A 17,110-nucleotide genomic window follows, 5' to 3' on the forward strand; every position below is an offset into this window, starting at 1 on the left:
GCGTTATGGGCCAGCAGCGCCGAGGCCCGCGGGCGGGGACGCGGTGGTGGTCGACGTCCCGGCAGTGGCCCGCGGGGCGCGCCTCCCCCTGTCCAGGTACCTAGCGTGGGGCTTCCCTGGTGGCTCAGATGGTAAAGCGTCTGCCTGCAGTTGCAGAAGACCCCGGTTCGATTCCTGGGTTGGGAAGATCCCCTGGAGAAGGAAATGACAACCCACTCCAGTACTCTTGCCTGGAAAATTCCATGGAGGAAGGAGCCCGGTAGGCTACAGTCCATGGGGTCACAAAGAGTCGGACACGACCGAGCGTCTTCACTTCACAGCTGATAAAAAGGTTGGGTTGTCTGGGTGGGGTGGATTTGCTCCTGGATGGATTTCACCTGGCGGCAGTAGGGAGGCCCGCAGACCTCTCCTGGAAGTGGGCGTATGGGCGGAGCACACCTGGCCCGCGTCGGGGGTGGAGCGCGCCTCCTCTGAGGTCCTAGGCAGTGGGTCCCAGGTCTCAGGGGTCTTCATTGCAACTGGGAATGCCCATTTCGTGGGCTCCTGGATCCCCATCTATCAGCATCCAGTGAGCGGAGCGGAGGGGTACGGACCACAGGTAAGGGAACTGGGACTCAGTGGCGTAGGGTGGAGCAGGGAACCACGTATTCCGCCCTCTCTGTTGGCATAGTCTCGGAGCCCCCCAATCTGGAGGTCGCAGAAAGGCCTCGCCATTGGGGTCAAGGCCTTTACCACTTTACCCCTTGGCATAAAGCTCAGACCCACGCCGTTTTCCCAAGCAGCTAGGTCCCCAGGAAGTCCAGGCGATTTATCCTGTCCTGATTGCTGGGACTCCACAATCTGTACTCTGGCCGGCTGGCCCAGCCCTGCTACTGGCAGTTTGCAGCCCAGCGGGCCCTTAATCACCTGCAAGGTGCACGGATTTAAAAACCTGGTGGCTACCCAGGCAGAAAAGAAGGGAGGAGGGCACCTTGCTGCCCTTTCATGGTGGAATCTGTGGCTGTCCTGCTGAGAGGGGGCCTTTCCATGGGGACCCTGTGCAATAAGTGTGGTGTTTTGGAACTGAATAATTAGAACGTGTAAAATTTTTAAATTATGTGCTGCTTTAATTTAAAAAAAAAAAATCCAAGTTTTTTGCAAATTGAGATCTAAAAATTGAAGGCCTATTTTCCTTCCACTGTGGCATGCTATGAAGAAAAGTGCGTTTTTTTTTTTTTTTTTTTTTTTAAGAAAAGAGTCAGAAAAGTGAGCGAAACAGAAAACCTAGAGGTGCCCCTGTAGTTTGGCGAAGGCCTTAGGAGGTCACTTGTAAATGCTGCTGGCTGTTGGGAGGCAGTCTCTTGTGACCGATGGGCACAGAGCTCTGCAGGCTTGTCCTTTGCATGGATGTTCTTGTTTGTGGAAATCCAGCCCAGAGCCATCTCCTGATGTGTAATAATTTCCCAGACTAGACCCCTAGGCAAATCCCACAGGGCCAGAGGCTCCTTCCTTCATTGTATTTGTCTGTTTGACTGAAAAGCAGCAATGACATATTTTTCTTTAAATCTGGTCTATCATCCAGGCCTTGGAGTAATATTTCCCATCCCTCTCAATAGGCTTGTGTTCCAGGAATGAATTATAGTCAGTGGTCCATGATTTTACAGATGAGGAAACTGAGACCCAGAGAGGCTGGAGGACTGTCCAAGGGAGAATGGGATATCCTTCCAGGAACCCTGGCTCCTGGGTTTTTAATGAGCTTCCTACCCAGCCTGGTCATTAATTGGCAAGTGTTGACATTGAGAATAAACTATGGGTGGAAGTGTAAAAGGCTTTTTTGAAGAATGTGCCTACCAGCTGTGCATCTTATGGAGTATTTTCATTATACTCCCCAACCCTTGGAAAGTGGTGGGCACAGGGCAGATGCTTCATGATTTTTATTGAATAAGTTCAATTTCACACAATTATATCCCTAGTGTCAGCAACACTATGAGGTATATTAGAACAGTGATCATCACAGTTGGTACTTCACGGATCAGTAAAGAAAGAAAACTTTTTCTTAGGAAAACTGTAAAAGAATTGCTAAGTTTTAAGTTTATCCCACAAGGATATTAAAAAAAAATGAACCAGATCTCTCCGATCATCACCAAGGCTATCGGAGGTCTGTTGAGGACCCCATGCAAGGGAGGTTCTACCTCTTGGGACATCCCTGCTTCAGCATCTCCCTAAGCCAGCAACCTGGGACAGCTGAGTACACTTGAAGTTCCTTCCTTGACCTTGGGAGTTTCTTAGGAAGACAGTTTTTTGACAGACAAGGGAGGTTTTGGGATATTTCAAGTGCAGTCCATTTATTGTGCACTCTATTTCTCTTTCTGTTCTCTGGTGGCTCAGTTGGTAAAGAGTCTGCCTGCAATGCGGGAGACCCGGGTTCAGTCCCTGGATCGGGAAGATCTCCTGGAGAAGGAAATGACAGCCCACTCCAGTATTCTTGCCTGAAGAATTCAATGGACTGAGGAGTCTTGTGGGCTACAGTCGGTAGGGTCACAAAGGGTTGGACACGGCTGAGTGACGAAACACTTATTTCTATTATTATTTCATCAGCTCCACCTCTGATCATCAGGTATTAGATCCTAGAGGTTGGCCCCTGCTTTAGTTCTCTCTTTCATCTTCTACACAGCTCCAGCCTGCTTCCTCCTCCTCTTCCACCTGCAGAACTACCTGCTGGGCTTCTCTGAATGTGACTAAGAGTCTCCTTCCCTCACTTCCTTTGCTCTGAGTCCCTTCTCCTAACTGGGTTTCCCTGATCTCCATTTAGGCGCTTTTGCCCCGGGTGGTGCTAGTGGTAAAGAACCTACCTGCCAGTGCAGGAATTCGATCCGTGGATTGGGAAGATCCCCTGGAGGAGGGTACGGCAACCCAGTCCAGTATTCTTGCCTGGAAAATTCCCATGGACAGAGGAGCCTGATGGGCTCTGACAGTCAGATGTGACTGAAGCGACTTAGTGCAGCATACCAGAGGACCTTTGAGCTGCAGACTCGTGATTGTTTTGGCTCCTTGGAGTCCCTTGTCATTCCATGTGTATGTCAGGGTCAGCTTGTGTATTGCTTCCTAAAGGCCCCAAGAGGGTAACAGGCAGGACTGCCAGGGGTCTCCGGACAGAGAAAATGGGCTGTAAGTGTGAGACTTTTTTTTTTTTTTTTAATCTCTCTCTTAAGAGGCAGGAGGAAACAAACTAGTGTTACATTTTTTCCCCTTCTTGATGCAAATTTAAAAAGAGGTTTCTCTTAAAATTCTGTGTTGCCATGACGACTCCTGGCTCCACCTGAATTAGCTGCTGCTGCTGCTAAGTCACTTCAGTGTCCGACTCTATGTGACCCCATAGACGGCAGCCCACCAGGCTCTCCCATCCCTGGGATTCTCCAGGCAAGAACACTGGAGTGGATTGCCATTTCCTTCTCCAATGCATGAAAGTGAAAAGTGAAAGTGAAGTCACTCAGTCGTGTCTGACTCTTCGAGACCCAATGGACTGCAGCCCACCAGGCTCCTCCGTCCATGGGATTTTCCAGGCAGGAGTACTGGAGTGGGGTGCCATTGCCTTCTCTGCCACCTGAATTTAACTTGTCTCAGACCTTGAGCTAAGCAATGCATTTTTCTTATGGAGATGTTTGTCTTAAGCTATGTTAATGTACTATGTATTTACCCTAGACTCTGTCTTCAAGTTGGTTCCTCCTAAAGGCTCAGAACCGACTTGACAAACCAGTATGTTTTACTCATACCTTGTTCTCCTAATCTATGTTCATGAAACTATATATTTGCTTGGAAATCTGCCTTTTTTCAAGATTCATGTCAATCATTTTATGGCCAGGGATGACTCACCTGCTGCCAATGTTATCTCAATGCATGTTGTGGGTGAGGGGCCTGGTGCCATTCTCTGAGACATTGCCTTTCTTTAGTTAGCAGACTGCTAGTGGCTGTATAACATCTGGCTAAAGACTAGCAGGGGGTACTCTTTCTGCCCCCTTCTGATGTCTATGTCAGCAGCTTTCTCTATCTCTTTTATACTTTAATAAAACTACAACACAAAAGCTGTGAGCGATCAAGCTTCATCACTGGCCCTGGATTGAATGCTTCTCCTCTGGAGGCCAAGAATCCTGGCATCATTTGTGGTTTAGCATCAACTCAGTCTTTTGTAATTCAGATTGAATGTTCATTTCAGATTGAAGATGCATTCCATGGTATTGCCATTCTAAGTCTTTCCATCACTATGGAATATGTGTGCATGTATTTAGGATATTTGTCAGCAATCGTGTAGAATTTCCAGTGTGCCAGTCTTGTCATCCTCATTACATCCATGGCAAAATATTTTATTAATGTTGACATTATTGAAAGGGAATTGTTTTTTTAAATTCATTTTCAGATTGTTATTTGCTAGTGTATACAGATAAAACTGTGTAATCATTCATTTTTATCAGTTTGGACAGCTTGATAGTTGTCTTTACTTTCTCATAAATTAAGATTACCCTGGCTCATATATTTACTGTCTCACCCCTAGTCTCAGTCATTTCTTCAAAGAACTTCTGTCCTTTTATTATTTCTTTACCATTAAGCTAATTTTGCCTGTGCTGGGGCTTTGTTGCTAGATGTCTGGTTGTAGTGAGCAGAGGCTGCCCTCTAGGTGCTGTGCCATGGCTTCTCATTGCAGCGCTTTCTGTGGTTGCGGAACTTGGGCTCTGGAGCTTGCAAGCCTCAATAGTTGTATGGGGGCTTAGTTGCCCCTGGGCATGTGGACTCTTCTAGGACCAGGGATTGAACCCGTGTTCCCTGCATTGGTAGGCTGATTCTTTACCACTGGGTCAACAGGGACATTTCCTGTTCCTTTTTATTAGAGAATGATATTTACAACATACATGTAGGAGCTAAATATGTTCAGCTGACAATACATGGAAATATATACGTGAGTTCCAGCTTACCTTTTTTCCCCCCCAGCTTACCTTTGAACATATTCAGTTAAAGGTAATTTGTGATGATGTCTCCAACCTGATCCACCATGACATGGATACTGTAGCCTTTCCTTTTGTTTATCTGTAACTTCCCACTCCAGTGGTAAGATACCTGGCTTCCACCACTTGTCATGTGTAGAATTCAGTGCATGTCCCATGTGGTTACTGAAAGAACTGTCAGACTGTCTTCCAAAGGGGGCTGTGCATGCATTCCACCAGTATCTCGAGTATGTTTTTGTCTGATAGTTTACTATCAGTAGACCCTCCGTGGCCCGGTGTCTATTTCAGTCTTTACCAGTTATGAATGGGCTTGTTTGCTCTAGCGTTCTTGGACAATTTGAGTGCAGATTCTTTGTCAGACATGCATTTTTTTTTTTTAGGAAAACGATTGTATTTATTTTTGGCTGTGCTGGGTCTTCGTGTGTGGGCTTTTCCCTAGTTTGGGTGAGCGTGGGCCATAACTAGTGGTGTGCGGGCTTCTCACTGCAGCGGCTCCTCTCGTTGTGGGGCACAGGCTCACGGGCTTCAGGAGTTGCAATATGTCAGCTCGGTGTTGTGGCTTCCAGGCTCCAGAGCACAGGCTCCGCAGTTGTGGCACACGGGCTCCATAGCATGTGGGATCTTCCCACCCCAGGGATCACACCTGCATCTCCAGCACTGGCAGGCGGATTCTTTACGACGGAGCCACCAGGGCATATTTTAGATTCTAGTTTTCCACACATGTATCTGGTGAAAGAGGCCGGGATCACGAGGCCTGGCACCTGGGAATCCTCAGCCACAGTTCTGGCTGTGCCATCAAAAGCTCTGGGGCCTTTGGCGAGCGCCTCAACTTCCCTGGGACTGTTTCCTCCCCTCAGAAATGCCCTGCTGTGGGACTGTAGCCCACCAAGCTCCTCTGTCCCTGGGATTTCTGAGGACAGAATACTGGAGGGGGTGCCATTTCCTTCTCTACAAGATAACATTTTGAAGGTATTTTCTCCTGGATTGTGGTTTTGATGAAGGAAAGGGGATCCCTTCCAGGGCTTGAGAGTGGGTTCTTGTCTGACACTTGGAAATGAATTGTCCGAGGAGAGGAGTGCTGTCCAAGTGAGAGGCTTTACTGGGAAGGGCTGCTGGGATGGAGGGCAGGAGGGTGAGGGAAACGGAGAGAACTGCTCTGCCACGTGCCTCATAGTCTCAGGGTTTATGGTCATTGGACTCGTTTTTGGCTTGTCTCTTGCAAGTCATTCTGAATTGGGATCCTTCCTGGGGGCACATACATCACTTAGTGGAGATGGATTCCAGCGAGGAGGATCCTGGGAGGTTGGTAGGACCTCTGGACTGGAGTCTCCCGTCTCCTTTTGACCTCTCCAGAATTCTGGTTGGTGGTAGCTTGTTAGTTCCTTGTTCCTTACCAGGACCTCCTGTTGTAAGATGATTACTGCAAGTGTTTTCCCTTCTCTGTTGCTTGGCGAGGGTGGGTGGTCAGTGGTTCATTTAACAGTTTGTCTTTTGGTTCTCTCGAGTAAGGTCCTCCACAGAGTAAATGTATAAAATTATAAAAGTCAATGTTTTAAATAATTTATATTAATAATTGGTAAGTTGGCTTTTTTGTTGTGTGTTGGAACTGATCACCAGACCAAAGGTCATGTAGATCTTTTGTTGTTTTCTAATATTTTTATAGCTTTTTAAATGGAATTACGGTGTTGCAAAGTTTGTATTTATGTTCATTTTATTCCATATGTTTTTTTTAACATTTATTTTTAGTTGATTGATCATTGCTTTACAATATTGGTTTGATTGGTCATACATCAACATGAATTAACCGTAGGGGTATGTGTGGCCTCCCACTCTTGAATCTCCCTCCCACGTCCCGCCCATTCCCACCTGTCTGGGCTATCAGAGAGCCCCAGTTTGAGTTCCCTGAGGCAGACAGCAAATTCCCAGCTTAGGTTGGTGTGCATGCATCCGTGCTGCTCTCCCCGTTCATCTCACCCTCTCCCTCTCGTTCCCCACCCTTGTCCGTAAGTCTGTTCCCTATGTCTGCGTCTCCACTGCTGCTCCGTGAACAGATTCGTCAGGACCATCCTTCTAGAGTCCAGGTTTTTTTCTTTCTGACTGACTTCCCTGTTTCATACGCTCTAGGTTCATCCACTTCATTAGCAGTGCCTCAAATGTGATCCTTTTTATGGCCGCATTCCATGCAGGCTCTGACTGTTCCTTACCGTGTTTTGAGGAGGGTCGTGGAGCTATTCCGCTCCATTTGGGTTTGGGCTTCCAGTCTGAGCGCTCCCGCAGAGCTGCTTCTGGGTGAGCCCTCTGGGCTGTGTGAGCGCGGGGCTGCCCGCTCTTGTCCGGCGGCCCGCAGGGGGCGCCAAAGCCCCCTCTGGCCCGCGGGCGCAGGACGCTCTGCCCTCAGATTGGGCTCGGTGACCAGCTGGCGGGAGCTTTCTCTCCTCAGGGCCGTCAGGGCTCGGGCTTCTGGAAACGGGGCTGCGTCCAGGCTGAGAGGAGCGGGCTCGCCTCAGTGCCCCAGCAGGGAGGCGCTGCAGGAGGGAAAGATGAGGACAAAGGAGACGTTTCCTGTGTCCAGCTGAGCGCTGATGGGAGGTCCATCTCAGAGGACTCGGGGCGCAGGGGGAGAGCTCCATGTGCAAAACGACGGGTTTTCAGTTAGATTTCTGTTAGATGATCTGGAGGGTGACCAGTGATGTTGTTCAGTGCAGGTGGCCAGTTTTCCTGACACTGTTTCTTGAGAAGACTGTCCTTTCCTCTTCGATCGTTTCTGGTTTGATGTTCATGAACTGACCGCGTACATGTGGCTTCACTCCTGGGCTCTCTATGCCTTCCGCGAGTCCACGTGTCTGTGTTCTTGCGAGTTCCTCACTGTGGTGCTTCCTACCGCTCCGTGATGTAGTTTGAAGTCGGAGAGGAAGATGCGTCCAGCTGTGTTCTTCTTTCTCAGAGTCTTTTTGGCTGTTTAAGGTCCTGTTCAATATTAGCAGCCTAATATTAGGAATATTTCTATTTGTGAAAAATGCCATTGAATATTATTCTGTGATTGCAGTCAGTGTATTTGTTGATGGCTTTGGATGGAGTGGACATTTTACTTCCTCATTGTTCCAGTGCATGAGCGTGGAATAGTTTTCTGTTTATTTGTGTTTTCTTTGGTTTCTTTATCATTGCTTTCTAGTTTTCTGACTACTGGTCTTTTATGTCCTTGGTTAAGTTTGTTGCTAGATGCTTTATTCTTTTTGATGCAGTTATAAGTGGGGTTTTCTTAATTTTTGTTTCTGATTATTATTAGTGTATAGAAATGCAACTGATTTTTGTATATTGATTGGGATTGTAGATTGTAGTATTTGATATGATTGTAAATTGATCTGAAATGATTCAGTTTTACTGAATGTAGTCTAAAAACTTTTTGTGAAGTGATGTGGAAATTTTTATTTGTAAAATCTGTTTCTCCTGCAATAGGTCATCCAGAGGACTCAAGACATGGTGGTTACTAATAGACTTCCCACAGTCCTTCTTCATTCCATGTGGACTCCTTCAAGGGCGGTGAGCATCACAGCTTCCCTTGAACTTTGTCTGGGTAAGTCTTGGCCTGTATAAGAAACTTTCGTGCCTGTCTAATCTGATTTTCTTTTGTGGTATTGACATGATTGTTTTGAAACATAATTTACTTTCCAGTAATTTAAAATGTACAGACAGAATACTCCTAGCAATGGGAAAAAGTACTCACATTTGCCACATCATCTAAAATACTCTTATGTGTTTTATCCAAAATGGGTGCATTCTCCTGCAGAACCAGCACATAACCTCCAAAATCAGGAAATCATGTGGTTTCTACATTATAATGTAATCCACAGCCCGACTTCCACTTTCAGCAATCGTTCAATTGTATGAATATATCTTTTTTTCCATCTTCCTCCTTTTTTCTTTTTTAGAGTGTTACTGAGATTTTCAGTTATTTGGACACACTTGATGGATTTAAAGCACACATGGTGAATATGGGATCTGGGTGGCCTTTTCTATATGTATCTTTTTTCACTAAAGATGGTTTTAATGTTTATTCATGATGTAACATGTATGAATACTGCATTCTTTTTTTCCCTCATAGTAATTAAAAATAAATAACATGCTATTTACCATTTAGATATTTGTAAGCATACAGTGTTGTAGCAAACAACCTTTACTTGTTTTGCAAACCAGTTTAATAATGTGTACCTTGTGCGTGCTTTGGAGAAACTCAGGAAACTGAGTCAGTGACTGAAATGGCCCAAGATATCACCTTAGATACCATCTTCTAAAAACAAAACAGGGCCTTCCTGGTGGTCCAGTGGCTAAGACTGGACACTGCCAAAGAAGGAGGCCCAGGTTCAATCCCTGATCAGAGAACTAGATCTCCCATGCCACAACGAAGAGTTTGCATGCTGTAGCTAAATGTCTGGCTTGCCTCAACGAAGGTCGACCTGGCACAGCCAAATAAAAAAACAAATATTAAAAAAAAGTAAAACCAAAGGAAGGGAAGGTTATGGTTGTTGTACAGATTAATGTCTTAGCTTTTCATATTGATAAAAAAAAGAGTTTCGCAAGACTGTCATCCTTTTGTCTGGTATATATCCAGGATTCCTTTGAAATGAGATTTCTCTGGTAAATGTGACTCACAGAAGAGCCATCTTGAACTTGGGTTTCAGAGATGATTATGTGTCCTCTTAAAAAAAAAGTTACTTAGGTCCAACAAATTCTCATGCTGAAGCAGTATGTATTGGGGTAGCATTTGCTCCCCTTCACTTTGGATGTATCCCAATTTGTTTACACAGTCATCTACCGAAGACATCCTGATATTTGAAAGTTTTTAGCTATTACAAGTAGAGCTGTTGTGTGTAATTGTGTGATAGTTTTTGTCTGTGTGACTTTTTCAAAGCTGTTTACCAAGTACTAGATGTGTAGTGTTCAGGTCACAGGTGAGCCTTGTTTAGCTCTGGAAAAATGCAGCTAAGTTTCTCTGGCATGTGGGATCTTCCTGGGTAAGGGATTAAACTTAAGTCTCTTGCATTGTCAGGCAGAGTCTCTACCCCTGAGTCACCAGAAAAGTGCCCCCCCCGCCCTTTTCTGAGTTTACTGGATCTAATAGGTGTGCAGTGCTACCTCACTGTTGTTTTAGTTTGTAATTTCCTAATGACATATGATTTTGAGTATTTTTGATATGGTTATTTACTATCTGTATATTTCCTTTGGCCAGGTGTTCAGATTTATACATTTTTAATGAGATTGTTTGCTCCTGATTTTTTGGTATAGTTGGAGTACAATCCTTTATCGGATAGGTATTTTGTAAATATATTTTTCTGTGGCTTGTGTTTAAGTTTTGTGAATAAGGTTTTTCACAGTTTAAATTTCTAATTTTATAAAGTTCATGTTATATATGTTTTATATCCTTTTTTGGATAGACTTTAGTGTTTTTTCTTTTTGTTGTTGTTGTTAAATTTCATAAGCAAAACTGAAGTATTCTAGATACAGTTTTAAGCAAAGCTGAGGTATCATAGATACAGTTTTGCTTTTTGTCTATCGAGAAGTTTGAGTGAGGTTGGTGTAAATTGTAAAATTATGTCTACATTCATTTGATTGGATATGGCTTCGAATTATTTGTATAATTGGTTTTGGAAATGTCATGGGAAGTCAGTTTCCCCAAGGGAAACTGGATGGGGTCCATGAAACATGAACAGTCTTCGATCCCTGGGAATCACTTTCTGCTTTTTCTGGGCTTGGATTTGACTTGTTTGGATATCTCATACTAGTGGAATCACAGAATGTTTGTTCTTTTTTGGTCTGGTTTATTTCACTTAATATAATGATGATAAGTTTTGTCCACATTGTAGCATTGTCCGAATTACCAACTTCTAAGGGTGGAATCATATTCCATTGTGTGTATACCACAGTTTGTTTATGGAATTGGCTGCCATGGACACTTAGATTGCTTCTGTTTCTTGGCCAGTGTGAATCATGCTGTTGTGACTATGACTGCAGAAATATGCATTTTCTCAGCCCCTTTTCCCAAACCTTTTGGGTACATAGCATGAATTAGACTTGAACTATGTATTTATTCCATGTGTTAGTTTTGGAGTAGTTTCTGTAATGTCTTGCACAGTGGCCGAGCCATTTCAGTTTACTTTTTTGTACGGTAGACTACTGTTCAAGCTTTTGAATATACCCTGTGCTGCGTATTCATTCACCCACCGATGGACACTTGAATGGGTTCTACCTTTGGGCTATTGTGATTAATGTCACTATGAATATTTGTGTACCAGTTTTTGTTTGAATTATTCACAAATACATAGTACTATATATGAAAGAAACCACAAGGACCTACTGTACAGTTTAGGAAACTGTACTGCATATCTTATGATAATGTATAATGGAATAGAATCTCAAAAGGAATATATGAAAAAGACATAATAGTCCTGATAATTATTGTGCCAACACTATGAGTTATCATAGCACTACTCAATGTACATTTGTACATGCCACTAAAATATTCACATCTGTAAGTATATTTCACTGATTGATTATATAAAAAATTGAGAATTCAAACAGAGAATAAACTTCCTGTTATTGCTCATCATCATTTATGCACTATTCCTACCTGTAACACTCATTGTATAAATGCTGGACTAGGAATTCACATTAGGGTAAACCAAGAGATTGTGAAGGTGTAAGGAAGTATAACTTATTTAATTCCTTAACGGAGGATTATAGAACTCTATGTACATGAAGTGAATGTAAGTCAAATAGTTTAATTGAGCCACATTCTTACTAGAGTGATGAGCTTCCACCCCACCCAATGTTAGTTCACAATTAAATCCTGCAGTCATCTGGCCTCAGTGTCTGCTTCCTGCCATCCAGAAAGAAAAGGTGAGGAAGTCCCGACAAAATCATTGTTTTTCTTTTTTTGATTTGTATTTCATCACAGGGCTTGGCAAAAAGAGAGCCTAACCTGTGTTTAGAGTTCCACCCCAAGGCTTGCTCTGGCATGTTACATGTGTTGACAAACTGCTGATTATGTCCAACAAAGGACAATGATCTGCACTTCACTATCTGTTGCTTGAGCTGGAATAGTAGGCATCCCTTTAAGTTCAGTCCTTCATGCTGAAGTAGGCATACCTGAAGCAGTAGCATAAGAGGAACACGTTTATCATGTAGACCTCGCATCCCATGAATTTGTAATATTTTTTCAGTTATACCCATCATCATTGGAGGAACTGGCTTGTCCCAGTAATAACTGGAGTACCCAGTATAACAGTTCCTTGACTTATGAGTACTTCTTCCAATGTTCTTTCTCCTACTTCGGTCATGAACAGTAGAAGTTGATGGCAGCGGTTACTGAAATGTATATTGATTCCTAGGTGGTCCAGTTGGTAAATAATCTGCCTACCAGTGCAGGAGATGGGAGTGATGTGGGTTTGATCCCTGCATCAGGAAGATAACAATTCATACACTCGTTTTACGTGAACAAGTTGGATACTCATGAGTTTTTTCCTTCTGTATACAGAAAAGCAAATGCTGTTTAAGGACACTGAGAGAACCCTCATGTTGAAAATCAGATCTGTATTGTGAGCAATGCTTAGAAATCCATGAGTTGAAGCATAGTATTATGCCTATCATCCTTGTAGTTCCCTCAGTGAAATATTTTGAGAAAAGCTCTTCATTCATGGTATAGATTCATGAAGAAGCTAAATAACAATAATCCTTTATGTTGACAACTGTGAATTTAAATCTCCTGTGAATCATATGTGACAATCACACATACGAACATGATTTATTAGTATTATATCAATATTTTTAGTCCTATTGTATTTCAACTAAAAATATCAATATATAATTGTACATGGAGTCAAGACATAAAATCAGTGCAAATACAAAATATTCTATCCTTTGAGAAAGGGAACAAAAATTCTATGTGCTTTGCTTATTGCATTTTTATGTTTTAGATCCTTAAGTATTTTATTCACCACACCCAACTGAATGATTAACAAATCTTCAGAGAAGAAAGGATCATTTTTCTTTAACAATGAGTAGTTCAAGTCCTCTCAAAGCAAAGTCATAAGTGAGTCTAATTTTGTGTGAGACCATGAAAACTCAGTGTTTTATTATGCTCGTGCTTATGACGGGAGGTCTGAGAAGGTACTTCTGAAGGTTTATTCATACCAGTCATTCTCATATTTGTCGAGTGTTTAAAGGTTTAATCACTGAGGTGTTGCTTCTACACTTGTACTAGGCTGAGTAGCAACATGCCCTTTCTCCCTAAGTGCAGTAGAAGTCTTCCCAACCTGTCTGTCTTCTATCCTCTGGAGTATGTATTCCTTGAGCTCGCCACAGCCTAGTAGATGGAAATCATCAGGATATTCTGGAAACCGTTTTTATTGCAGTCTCTTCAGGAGGTTACAACTGCTGCAAACCTCAGGATTTTACAAAGCACTTTTTACAACCTCAGATGAAGGATAAAAGTCAACACTCGTGACAGACACAGGTTTCCAAGGCCTGTACATGATTGTTGGTTTTGCTTTCATAATCATCCTGTTTCTTAAACCAACTAAGATGTCACTGTATTTTTTTTTATCATCATTTTATCTTTGATGGTTTTTAGATCTATTACGGATTTTCCTATATATCTTCACTTATTGGTGAGGGTCTTATGTTAATAGTAGTTACTTAAACTGACTTCCAGTCAGTTAGCTGTGGTAGAATAGGAAAAAGAATGACCAACTGTATAGTATTAATATTATGTATTAATATATAATTAGTTTTATTGTTTGCAGTCATCCAATTCTAACTTTCTGAAATAAACATTCAGAAAAATCACGTCCTTTTGAATGTCCATTTGACTGTATAGGAGCACGGCAATGTTATTACATAAAATTGTTTACAGTTTCCATTACATTTCTCCTGTTTGATGTAGGTATCAGCCTTTGGTTCTATCACTAGCATTACAAGTAAAAAAAAATAATTAGAGCTCCTATGGTAATTTTACTGTTAGCAATAAGTATAGCGTAAAGTGAACACAGAAGAAGTTAGAGTAGACCAAATACGAAAGTTAGTTTAAAAGAAAACATACAATGTTGAATGATTACGGTAGGATTAAATTTGTAGTTATGAAGTTCCTTTATTATTATTCTGTCCTTTCAGTTTCCTTTGCAGGGTGTTAATGTGCAGATTCCAGTACTGTGGCTACAGTGAGTAATGCTGCCATTATTCATGAGAGCAACTCTACTAAGTCAACGCTTGTGTCACTCAAGGTATTTTAATACCTATTATGTTAGTAGTAGTTTGTAGTTTGTGAAGTCACATAAGTTGTATTCATTCAAGCAATAGTATGAAACAGCTATGGCATCAATTATAGATGTGAATAGATATAGAATGTGAATCCATTTCACTGTGACAAGTTATTATTGAAGATATTCTATTAATGCCAGTAACACAGCTGTGCAGAAATAATACAGTGTTTATGAAGAAAGCAATATTTACTAATTTGTTTTATTATTCTATTTCTTTTAAACTGATTTAATGAGAACAGGCTTAACTTTTCATTAACTTGTATGACTGTCAGCAGTTTGACCAACTTGAAGAAGATGCCTCATTCGTAGTCTTCCTCATCAACTCATTCCATCTACTAGCTTTAAAATCATTTAGTACAGAGGTCAAACACTGTCTAGGTCTTAATCCAGTGTTTTGTTTGATTATCATGCAGGATCATTTAAAAAGTAAAAGTCTGCCTGTATGAGTTAGAGCTCTGATCTCAACAGTTCATGTAGAAGTTTCCACTGAGATGTATAGTTTTTGCACAAATGTTACTGAAATTTGTGAATGTGGTATACCGCGAATCACAATAAGTGTAAACAGCTTCATATGCTACTTATTTGAAACGACCACTACTAATGACATTCTCATTCATTTGAGGACTGAATATAGCCAACTTAGGCTGTGTTTACCAAATTGACTTTGAAGGATTCTTCACATAGTCCTTCATCGGCCCATGGCACTTGTCAGATTGAAGAAACCCTTGCTACACTAAGGTTGTAAACACATATAGTCATGTTTTGTTTAAGATTTTAAAGTCATTCTTCAGTTTTCTTTGAGGAATGGTTCTGTATATACCACGTGGATCCCCAAATCCACTGATGTTCATGTGTCTTGGGGCTTCCCAGGTGGTGCTAGTGGTAAAGAACCCACCTGCCAAAGCAGGAGACATAAGAGATATGGGTTCGATCCCTGGGGCAGGAAGATCTCCTGAAGGAGAGCATGGAAACCCACTCCAGTATCCTTGCCTGGAGAATCCCATGAACAGAGGAGCCTGGTGGGCCCTAGTCCATGATCCCAAAGAGTTGGACACAGTGTAAGTGACTTACTACAGCATGTGATTCATTGTCATAGCTAATATAATGGAGATGACATGGAAAGACATGCCAGCAGGTGAAAGTCAATACTCACCACTTTTAAACTTTGGAATTTATTACATTGTTTTACGTCCATATTTGTATGACTTCATAGTTAGAGAATCTATGCATATGAAGGGCTGATTGTGTTGTATTTATGTTGAGGGAAGATTTATTTTTATGTGGTTTCAGATACAGGTCCCATTTCATTCGTATGCATATGTATGCTCATCACTTTTCATCATTTTTTGAAAAGACGATTGTTTTGAAAGGTTGTTGCCTAACCATGAAAGATGCTGGGATTCTTGGCCTCCTCAGGAGAAGAATTCAATCCGGGGCCAGTGATGAGGCTTGATCACTCAGAGCTTTTGTATCACAAAGTTTTATTAAAGTATAAAAGAGCCACGTGGGGTCGACGCGGGACTTGACCGGCATGGCGTTTCAGCAGGCGCTACAGCTGGCGGCCTGCGGCCTGGCAGGGGGCTCGGCCGCGGTGCTCTTCTCGCTGTGGTAGTGGGGAAGCCCCGCGCGGGCGGACGCGGAGCCGCGCGTGGTCGAGCCCCCGGCGTGGGCGGGGGCCGCGCGCCCGGGCCCGGCGTCTGGGACCCCAACTGGGACAGGAGAGAACCACTGTCCTTGGTCAACCTGCGGAAGAAGAGCCTAGAGCCTGGAGAAGAAGAGCTGACATCCAGGCTGGACCACTGCAAGGCCAAGGCCACACGCACATCTTCCTCATCAGGCACTCCCAGTACCACGTGGACGCCTCCCTGGAGAAGGACCGCACGCTGACGCCCCTGGGTCGTGAGCAGGCTGAACTAACTGGTCTGCGACTTGCAAGCTTGGGGTTGAAGTTTAATAAAATCGTCCATTCCTCCATGACCCGTGCGGTAGAAACCACTGACATCATCAGTAAACATCTGCCAGGCGTCTGCAAGGTCAGCACAGACCTGCTGAGGGAAGGCGCCCCCATCGAGCCCGACCCCCCTGTTTCTCACTGGAAGCCGGAGGCTGTGTATTATGAAGATGGAGCGCGGATCGAGGCCGCCTTCCGGAACTACATCCACCGGGCAGACGCCAAGCAGCAGGAGGACAGCTATGAGATCTTCATCTGACATGCCAACGTCATCCGCTACATCGTGTGCCGGTGAGGGGTCCTGCTGGGTGCCCTTGGCCTTGCTCCCCCTCCTGCCTGCCTGTGCCTCCAGAGTTTCCTCCAGGTCCAGCTGGTGGTCTGGTAGAGTGGCTTTCAGTCCAGTTTTCTCATGACTGTGTGCTTTTGGTGGGAACAGACCAGACCAAGTGTCCTTCGTCGGCAGTCTTTCCTGGGCGATGTTGTGGTTACTTGGTTCAGGTGCTATGCGCCGGCTGTTCACATTGCGAAGTCATAGTTTATATGCCAACACCCCGTTTCCCTGACATGCAGTGACTGGTTTGGCACCTGTCGCTGGATCATGCCACTGTGGTTACTCAAAAAAAAAAAAAAAATTATAAAAGAGAGAAAGCTTCTGACATAGACATCAGAAGGGGGCAGAAAGAGTGCCCCCTACTCGTCTTTAGCTGGATGTTATATAGCTACTAGCAGTCTAGTAATTAGAGAAAGGAATGGCAGCAGGCTGCTCATTCACAAGATACATGGAGATGGCACCAGGTGAGTCATCCTGGGCCATAAAACGATTGACATGAGCAAATATATAGCTTCATTAACATAGATTAGGAGAAGAA

General features: G+C 43.3%; 1 pseudogene; it reads left to right on the forward strand.

Annotated features, from left to right (window-relative positions):
* The first annotated feature begins 7,464 nt into the window (after window positions 1-7,464).
* Window positions 7,465-16,536, forward strand: LOC122702101 (annotated as a pseudogene).
* Window positions 16,537-17,110: the final 574 nt, after the last annotated feature.

Source organism: Cervus elaphus, chromosome 10, assembly GCF_910594005.1.
Source record: "Cervus elaphus chromosome 10, mCerEla1.1, whole genome shotgun sequence".
Lineage (NCBI taxonomy): Eukaryota > Metazoa > Chordata > Mammalia > Artiodactyla > Cervidae > Cervus > Cervus elaphus.